Source organism: Hetaerina americana, unplaced genomic scaffold (genome assembly GCF_022747635.1).
Source record: "Hetaerina americana unplaced genomic scaffold, ioHetAmer1.1.p SCAF_2, whole genome shotgun sequence".
NCBI lineage: Eukaryota > Metazoa > Arthropoda > Insecta > Odonata > Calopterygidae > Hetaerina > Hetaerina americana.
The window spans coordinates 23,793,260-23,803,865 of NW_027286763.1; the positions used below are offsets into that span (position 1 = coordinate 23,793,260).

General features: G+C 41.9%; 1 non-coding gene across 1 annotated transcript; it reads left to right on the forward strand.

The window, feature by feature from the left end:
* Positions 1-3,734: 3,734 nt before the first annotated feature.
* On the forward strand, positions 3,735-3,853 carry TRNAL-CAA (transfer RNA leucine (anticodon CAA)). Its single transcript has 2 exons — positions 3,735-3,772; positions 3,808-3,853. It is a non-coding gene; the product is annotated as a tRNA-Leu (tRNA).
* Positions 3,854-10,606: the final 6,753 nt, after the last annotated feature.

Below are 10,606 nucleotides of genomic sequence, written 5' to 3' on the forward strand. Positions count from 1 at the left end.
GAACCCTGTATAATCTTCTCAGGAAACCTAAAATTTTGGAAGCAGTCCTTTTAGAAGACTACTAGTCTTTTAATTTTGGCGTGTACAACTCAAGATAACAAATGGTACCATTCTACGGTAATCTACGGTGCCAGGTACTTCGGAGTACACCTGCTCCACAGGAAGATCTTAGCGAGCGCGCACACACACATCCAAGAATATATATATGTATGTATATATATATATATATATATATATATATATATATATATATATATATATATATATATATAGATGAGTATATATACTCGTATATATACTAGACACACTCAACATCCACATTATAACGGGTGTGGCAACATAACTTCCTTTTTTGAAAGCGTTTTGCGTTTGGAAGAAGGAAGGTGGTTTGCCGCTACCTGCATAACGGGAGAGCTCTATTTGTTATCAATCTAAAAACATCATTTTAACTTATTTATTAAATTACCCTACAGTGATAATAATTTTAATATAAAAAATTTAACCTTCAATTATTTCAAGGAAGGTACAATACTCCTAAGCAGTCGATTCCACGTGAACAGCATTTACCACCCCTTTTTCTAATGCAGGCGCAGCGCACGAGAGAAAGGAGCGCATTCACCACGTTAAGCAAGAACCCACGCTAACAGATGAAACCAGACACCGGGCGGACGACGCAAGGGTGCGAAGCGGGTGTGCCCTTCATCCACCGCCGACTTCTCCGTCTCTTCGGTGCGGAAAGAGGCACTCCTCAGGACACCGAAGAAGATGACGCAAAGCTGGAAACGTTAGCGGGTAAATAGGACGGGCACGAGGTTATCCTGCTTTCAGCTATCACGATGAAGGTTTCCCGGTTTCATCGATTTTTCAACACTTTCCCATTCGTCCGAAAACAGAGATATTTATCCTCGGCCAGTTCCCTAAGGTATGTAGAGTGGTGAAGGTCCAAGTTTTATGCAAAACGTATCACGCCAAGTTTCGAAAAAATTTTTTTTTCAGATATTGCTACAATAACTCATAATTCTTCATAGTACATCCCTTGAGCGTTGACAAACTTTTGCCAGCGGATTTTCCACGAGCCGAAACTCTCTAGTAGGCGTATTCCGGAAGGTCCATGGAACCATTTAGGCAAAGCTTTGCCCACTGTGCAGTGCCTAAAAAGCGGAGCTCAATGCGATAAACATGTCTCTCGGTGGCGCTGTTGGTCTCCACTGACTCGATGAGTACGCTGCAATTACTTTCCCATTTTTTTATATTTCATCCTAACGCCGAGGAGATACAGTTATCTATGCGAAATGATATCCATCAGTTTTCATGATCATATCCTGATATGATGATGGATATCATCATCATGATATCATGATATCTTCGATGATATCCATCTTAAATGATAAGGTTGTTTAAGTACGAGGGTCATCCGGAAAGTAGTACCCGTTCGTGCCGCATGAAGTGCTGACGACGCGAGTAGCCGCTGGACGAGGTCAGATAGCTTCAGTGGCTTGTCTGCCTTCTCTGAGCCAAGTTGCGTGACGCTAGCATTGCCTGTGTTGTTTCTGTGATTGTTTACAATGTTTAAAAAAATTGAGAACGCCGCCAGTTGTGAAGTGAGGGCAGTGATTAAATTCCTCAATGCAAGAAACGTTCGCCCATGTGATATTCATCGCCAATTAAAGGAGGTGTATGGAGACAATGTAATGGACGAGTCGTCTGTTCGGCGGTGGTGTCGCAACTTCAACATGGGGAGGGGGAACACACACGACGATGAGCGTTCGGAGAGACCGTCTGTCATTACAGACCAACTGGTGAGCTCAGTTGACGAATTCGTGAGGAACGATCGGCGCGTCACAATTGATGACATCTATGAGCATTTTCCCAATGTTTCTCGAACAATTGTTCATGAAATTGTTAAACACCATCTGCATTATGCAAAAATTTGTGCAAGATGGGTCCCTCGCGTATCTCAATGAGCTGGCGGCGAAGGACTATGCAGCAGGAATACAGACTTGTCACACGTTATGACAAATGCCTTAATTTGCTTGGAGATTATGTTGAGAAGTAGTTTAAAGTATCCTCTTTCAAATAAAATTTTTTATGTTTGTTAATATTTACTTTTGTGTCTTTATTTCACGAACGGGTACTACTTTCCGGATGACCCTCGTATCTTTCATGCGGGTACCAGGGTCCATGCAAATTGATGGAATTGAGAAGGCTGATTTAGCGGCTAAGGAGGTCTTCACCGCTACAGACCAAGAATCTTGGATGGTACAGGGCGAGGATTTCAAAGTGGCGGTAAAAGAACGTTTCCCAAAAGCAGCGGAATAACACTCTTCGAATGGTTACCAGTAACAAGCTTCACACAGTGAGCGGGTTCATTTTCTCTCAGAAGTACAAGGAGAGGAGAGATCACCATCACGGGATTGAGATTAGGTCACTATGCTCTGACACATTCCTATCCCTATTCCTATCCCCCTGCCACACACCTTTTTGGAGGCTCGCAAAGTATTGATGTAGATGTATCTCTTCACTGAAGATAAATCTCCACCTCCACCTCTGTGAAGATTGCAGCAGGCGTTCGGGAGGGGAATACTTCTGCTCCGAAATTACATCACCACAAACCTTTTTCGTTTAATTCTTATTGCCAAGCGTCATCACACCAATGTTGTTTGGATTTAAGATTATTTGCTAAGAGTAGTTTCGCTAAATACACTAAAATTTAACGTAGGACGTGGTTTACGTTTCGTTTTCGTGATTTCGCTTACGTGTTAGAGTGACTCCGTGGGACTTCCTCATTTATGAAAGAGCTCAAAATAATAAGTAATACCGCATTAAACTATTTATTACGCGAGCCAGTTGCGGACTCGTTTTTAAGGGCAGTGCCTAAACTAATTTCCTCTCAAAGGAATTATTGTATTGCGTACTAATGCTGGCACCGATAAAATATTCCTAAATTACCCTTGCAATATTGCATTGCCCTTACCCTTGCATGATTTACTATAGTCAAGTATCAGAGAAACAACTAAGTAATGTTTACGACAAAAAAACGCAAATATACGGTGGTGAAGAAGATGAATAAACAAACGTTTTCGGGGGAAAACACGTTCGCAGAAGTTCAAAACGTCAGCAGTTGAGGAAAATGTCTCCCATGTCATGAGAACTGCAAACTTCACATGGGCCACGTAAAAGAACCCAAACAGTTAGCAGCCATACACGATGAATAGGATGGAATAATGTATTATTGCCACTAATAATAACGGCCAACGCAAGTACAACTGATGGAAGTTAATTATCACGAAAGGCAAACATTGAATCACGCATAAAGGAATATGAAGTTTTTCGTTTTTATTCTTCAAATACAATAAAAACCATGTCCTGCTAGTGGAGAATACATCGTGTCAAAATTAACAATTGGTTGGATAAGAATGGTAAAACATATATTTACTCAAAGCATTATACTCCTTAGATCAAGGAAAAGGTATTCAATAAGATGCACATGCAGTAGCTGATAAAAAGAGGGTAAGATTATTATTAAATTATCTTTCTCGAAAACACGTTGCAAAGTTTCAGAAGATTAAAAATTTAAATGCATGAGGGAGAAAAATCAGGTGAAATGCTCATCATCATATGAAAAGGGAATTGCCTTTTCACCATTTGCATTTCAAGGTAGTCCGTCCATTAAAAGGTAGTTTCCGATGGTTACCAACTAATATTTACATTTAAGTATCACAAAATACTAACATGTCAGGATGGCCGAGCGGTCTAAGGCGCCAGACTCAAGATTGGACTTACTTGCTAAAAGCAAGTGCTTGTGATTTCTGGTCCTCGTAAGAGGGCGTGGGTTCGAATCCCACTTCTGACAAAATTTTTGCGGATCTGCTTTGAGGAATCTCGGCTTCATTAAACCAGTGCTGTGCAAATGTAATGAGAAAGTTAATGCGAGTTCTTATTTTGCTCTAGTTATGCCACATTTGGAATATGCCGCAAGTATATGGGGTGAATGGGAGACAATTCGGCAAAAAGAACTTGAGAGAAAGATTTGTTAAAAATGGTTATGATAAGAAAACAAGTGTGACAGGTCTCCTATAGGATTCAAGCATGGAGTCACTTGAAACGCGAAGAGAACAAGCGAGAATTAGACTTTTAGAAAGATTCAGAATAAACGAGTTTAACGAAGACACTAAAGGAATTATTATATCCCCACACTACTCAGGTATATCAGATCACAAAGATAAAATAAGGGAGATAAATTCCACTACATATAGATTTAAATACTTATTCTTTCCCAGAACAATCAGAAATGATAATAGTAAAAACACATAGTAACTTTATAAATATTTAAAAAAATTTATAAGTCGGAGCAAAAGTAGCATTGCAAATATATCAGGCTCATTTGTAGGTGCATGTGTATGTTAGCTGGTAGCTTTTGTGTTTGCATGTGTGCGGAGTGTAAGGGTTCTTGCATGAATGTATACCATATTTTTTTGTGGACTGCATTAATTTGTGGCTTTTGCATTCGGTTTTTTTCTTTCTTAGTTACGGGTGGTGTCCTAACACCACACGTCCTTGTGGCGGCTTGTGGAGAATTAAGTAGATGTAGATGAAGAAATTCCTCTTTCTCAGCTCAACATTATTTCTTTCTTCATTTATACGCGACATCTGCCTCCATACTGTCTAAAAAGCCTACTTACTCTCTCATTTCCTCCAACCAGCTTACCCAACGTTCCCCCTTCTATCGGGGCCTTCAACACACCACTAGTACAATTAGGTATTCTACCCGTTTAATGCAGGTTTTGGACAAACACGAGACAGCGTAACGATACATTTCTACGCCTCAATTAAAAAACCATAACATAACCTGATCTCCGAAACCAAATATCCCCGATAGAGTATATTACTTGCCCTGCTTTGTTGTTTTCAAGATTCTCTTTTCATCCCTCGTCTCTCTCTCTCTCTCTGGGTTATGGGTTAAATGGAAGAAGGGCCACAATTTCGATTAGTTTTACATAAACTGTCTTGCTACGGTGGAGGTGTGTCGTATAATTCGTTTTTGATCATTTCAATTTCCTTTTTTCGCATAACAAATAACCAATTCATTAGGTGAATTTACCATGTTTTTGTATTAAGTCTTCCTTCAGAATGTAAACAAATTTGCACGTTATTTGATAGTTTTTTTAAGAGTATTTTCCCTTTATCGTTCCTCTCCCATATCCTCCCTTATCAATCAACTTTCCCACCTGGTGCTTGCACCCCCCGCCAAACACCCCTCTTTGGTGGATCGCTGGGAATTTATGCCGATGCTTGAATAAACCCTTCTTCGATCCCGCTGTCTACGATTTCGATACGATAGCAGGCAGGAAAAAACGAAAATGCTTGCGCTTAAAATAGGAAAACAAAAACTCCATCGAACTGCCCTGGGCCGCTTCAGAATCCCATATTTCCCCACTTACTCGCATTCATACAATCAATTGTGCAATCCCCTTATCGCATGAACGGAAGAGACCACGTGCTAGTTATCCTCGATCAAATGAAACCTAGCGGTCACGAGGGAAAGAAAAGAACCTGAACGCCCTCGCGTGGGCCTGGAAAAATAGGAAACGAAAAATCCCAACCCGGGCGTGAGCTTGCAACAGAGTGTCGACGGCAAGCCGCTAGAGGACCCGTTACTCCTCCTCCACCGCGGTCTCTCCCCCCCGACCCCCTCCCCCCCCCGCCACTCGCCCTCGCGCCAACGCCTCTCCTGCAGCTCACTAATCCCTCGGGCTACGCCGTGCTGAGAAAGACAAGGTGGCGCGGCCAAGAGGGGCACAAAACCCCCCCGCCATGAGTCTCTTTTTCCGGCGGAGAGTGTATTCCAGATTTGTGAAGAGATCTCGCGGGTTTTTCGGAGGGAGGATGCAATGCGGGGGAAGGTGGGGGGTCGGCGTGAGGGTGGACGGGGCAATTAGGGAAAAGTTGGGCCTATAAAGCCTTGGCTTACAATGTGGCAGACGAATGGGGCTCCCCACCCCCACCGGAAAAACCCCTCCCCCTTCGCAGTGTTAGGGGATGGACAGGCGGACGGGGGAGACGCTAAAGATGGGGCGAGGTGAGGATGAGGGGGCAGCGGGGAGAGGTAGGGATTTCGACGGTAGGCGAGGGATATGATATTATTATATGATGTTAGGGAAGGCGGGGGAACTCACATCGAAGGGGGTGGAATATGGCCAACCAACGCCGGCGTGCCCCCAACGTGTCGAGTGGGCACCGCCTGGGGAGGTAAAAGGAGGGTGGGGATCACGAGGTGCCGGCGGAAACGAAACCGGGAGCAATCCTTTCAGATCGCTCGCACCGTGCGGGCGGCGGTGTCGCGGCGGGGGGGGGGGGCGTTTTGAGGGGATCCCTCGCCCTTCTTGGCTGAAGAAGCGACGGCAATAAAAAAAATACTTGCTGATGGCGCACCCTCCACATAAAACAAATTTCAACCATAAAATTATTCGAACGAGAGAGAATTTTCTTTCCCTCGTGAGATTCAGGAATATCTACGATCCACTAAAACTGCGTCCAAACTCATCGTTTAGGCACTTAATCGTTGAAAATTTAGGGAGAACGCCATCTTGAAGGGTGTCCAAACTCGTTAGGCAGCAAGGGGGCGCGAAGTTAGGCACATATTTCGTCCCCTCGATTTAGGATACAAGAAGCGCAGAATCCTAAATATGCCATATCGCGACCGCATAATTCCAAGTGCTTGAAGACCAGTAGAAGAATACTCGCCACGGTGGGAAAGGATTATAAGAGTATATATATGTAAGAGACGATAACATTCTTTTTGTCTTTGAGAGAGTAAACTTAATATTTCTCTTGGAGCGCTGAAAAAAGAGAGGATTTTATCAGCGCGTGAATGGAAAAGACGGAACTCTTCTCAGGCAGGAGACTTTCAGCGTCTGCCACATGGAAGTAGTTATTTTCGTAAAAACTTCGTTCTATTGAGTCATTCAATATTTAAAGTGTAGAGGTAAAGACATATTTCTTAGTTTGTGCTTAATGTCACGACAAAGAATATAGTCTTTTTAAATGTTTACGTTAACTCCTTTTGCACATTTTGCTACTGGATACCACTATGATTGTATCAATGTCTCGTTTCGGTGCTTAGTAGGAGTCTTATTTCGGTATCTTAACATTACAGAAAATAATCACCAAGCGTAGTGTTCTGTTTGGGGGGTAAGCATTTAGTTATATCCTTGGTAAAAACATAACTGTTTACATTCATGAGTAACCTGGGAAATCATACGTTGTTTACCAAATCTTAGCAAAGGGAGTAACCATTTGGAGCCCAACAAGTTATAAAACCAACAAAAATTTAAAAGTATTTATTTCTTTATTTTGCATTAATCTGAAAACAGCACTAGTGGCCTTTACATGGGACTTTAAACAATGATATAACAAGATCACAATTACATAAACCCAATTATTGACTAAAACTAATTTCATGATACAAAGTTTATTAATACAAAGCTAAAGTTACAAAAATATGACGCCTTTCGGCATAAAAATACGCCGAAATATAAACACATGGATGTAAAAAATCCTTAATTAACTTTTATTCAATGAATCCCTAATAATTATTCAAATTATTCCAAAATAGGCCTGACTAAATTATCACAGTTTTACCGATTACGTTAAATCATCTTAACACAACGTCTCATGAAAACTAAAGGTATAAGACTAAAACCTCATTTTCTTCTGATGTACGTATCAACTACGTAAAAATTTTCACACAATTGCATGGTAGTAAATGCATCAGTTCACATTCAGAATGCCCCGTCAACGGGCGTCCGCGGCGGCGAATGATTCAAGAAGAAGGGGGAGGTGTATAGGGAAAGAGACCCAGCAAAGGGTTCCAGGCGGGAGGGGGTCGGTCGGCCAGGGGAGGGCTTCTGGATAACATCGCTAGGAGGTAAGAGATTAAAAGGGCCGTCATCGCCACTCGGAAGAGTTTCGGAATGATGTAAATGTGACTTATTCTGAGCTTTCGACCACCGATTTGTCTCCTGTGGACAGTACTACATCGTCAGGGCATCATCCCAAACGTTGGCTACCCTTCGCCCTGCAGCCGAATCCTCCCGGCGCGGCGTGAGGATGCGGGGCACAGAAAGAAGCACACTGCCAAGCAGAAACGGCACTCACTTGCTCGTGGTTTATCCCTGTGGTCCATAGAATATCGGTCCCTGGTCACAAATAAACCGCGTCATAATAAACCACTGGAGTGTACGCTGTCAAAGAGGAGGGAACGAATGAAACAACTTGAAGTTTAACTATACTTTGCCTTTAGAAAGATTTATAATTCAGCTGACGATATGAAAGTGCCCCCAGGAACACCTCAATATGGACATGCAGGTACTGATGGATGATATACAGTATTGATTTCCCTCGTGAGACCTTCAAACCGAATCGATTAACTGAAATGTGCTTTAAATTAATTCCATGCACACTCTTACGCTAACTAAATCAATAAACGGTTGTAATTTGAAACATAACGTTCCGCGGCCGCAATCAATAGCTTACGTCAATACCAATCGCTCTGTTAAGCAAGTCTAACGAACAGCGTGTGCCAAAAGATTAATGACATTATTGTGTGGCTATACGTGCTGCCGCCGTTTTACGACACCAAATATGTATCAACATGAAAGACTTAATATGCAAACCCTGGACACAGGATGGGTTTGTAGAAGTGCCCCGAGAGGAATAAAAAATTTACGAGCCATGCACGATGCCAGAGATAAAATATATCTTCGGGTTCAAATCTCGCTATTTCCTTTTAAGTCAACATCCGCAAGTACCGCCCACATCACCTTCTCCATCCGAGCGAACCGGAATCATGCCGGACACCTTTTCGCCGCTAAGGCCTTGCCTTCCAATCGACAGGACTCCTTCCAATTGGTCGGACTCGTGTGCCACGCAACACTGTTTTTGTATCCCTTCTTCCGCCGTCACACAAAAACACGAAATAGCGCTGTGAACAAATGCTACAATACAGCAACTTAACCGGCAAAGTAGACTACGTGAGACAATAACATTTCTCAAGTCCCAGAAACGTGAATGACCATGGAATGACACCAGCATTCACTCCCAATAAACTCTATCTCTCGCACTTTAGCATTACAGGGCACAACGACCACAAAAATCCTAAAAAAACATACCTTTATGAAAAAAAATCAAATTGCATAAGACACTGGACGGATTCCAGGTCCATGTGTGCTGATGAGAGCAGTGCACCATAAAGTCACCATGCAATCTTAGCACACAGACGATGAAACGAGCAATTATCACCGACAAAGGTATCCGGTGCAGTCTTCCATGTATCCAATATAAAGTTGTCATTAAATATTTGTTTTGGCAATACGCCCACACAAATCAAAGACGAGTTGGACACCGTGTAAGGGGACTCTGCGGCATCATTTACGACCGTTAAATTTTGGGTAGCAGAATCTAAACGTCGCCTTACTAGATTGGCTGATGATGAGCGTTCGGGAAGGCCAAAAAGAATACGACAACCAATGGCAACGGTATTTAAAGTTTTACAATACTTGAGTAATTAATCTAAAAATATAATGAGTTATTTATAGAAGAATATATCTCTCATTATAAGCAAAAATTATGGTAAGGCCCAAAGTTGAAGGCCAGAGGTGCTCCTCTAAGAAGTGGATTACTCCGATGGATTCACCGATGAAAAACGGCTGCGCTGGCATTAAGTCCTCAAGAACGGACATTCTTCACCAAACTGTAAAAAGCTGACAAGTTTCCTAAGGAACAATTTCAGAGGGTAAAAATCATTCACCTTGACCCAGAACGAATTCGAAAGGCGAATGATTTTTAAACTCTGAAATTGTGGCATTGAAATGCATATTAGCGGCTGACTCCGTTAAAAGTTATTGCTGCGGCGTCTCCCGCAGTTTATTGGAAAGTTTCCGAAGGTTTTTATTTCTGCGAAATAAATATGCCAAAAACAAATGGGATAATAGTGAATTCAATGTGCGTAGATTCCCGTGAAGTTGATCTCTTCACATTTCCTCGTTTCCACCACGATGGTTGTCATGGGTAGAAACAGTTTTGTTAGCAATCCCGACAGCGTTTCCAGGTCAAATGATTGTCCCTTGACCTGAATAGGCAATCATTTCTAGCAAAACTATTCCCTAATTGAGCAAACGATCGCCAACTCACCCGGAACCCGAAAATATGCCAAGACCAATGGACTCGAAGTTCATCCCAAAATAACGACACTATTAAAGACTAAAGAAAATAGCAAAGTTATTGAGAAAAATTTCGCATTTACTCCATTATTTGTGCTCTCCCAAGTTTCCACACCTTTACTCGACCGATTGAACTCTCAATTCAATAAATTAAGAGGGATCAATGCTTCAATAAGTTATATCCACACAAAATAAAAACGCAAAACTGAGGTATTCAATGGCAGCACTCGGTATGTCTAACAACTGATCTAAGCGGATAGGTTAATTTAAAAGTTCCAGTATATCCATTAACAAAATAATTAACTGACGGTATATTATAAGGACATCAATCAAACCATGAAGAAAAAAATCGGGGCAGAGTAACGAACTGCAATTATTATTAAACA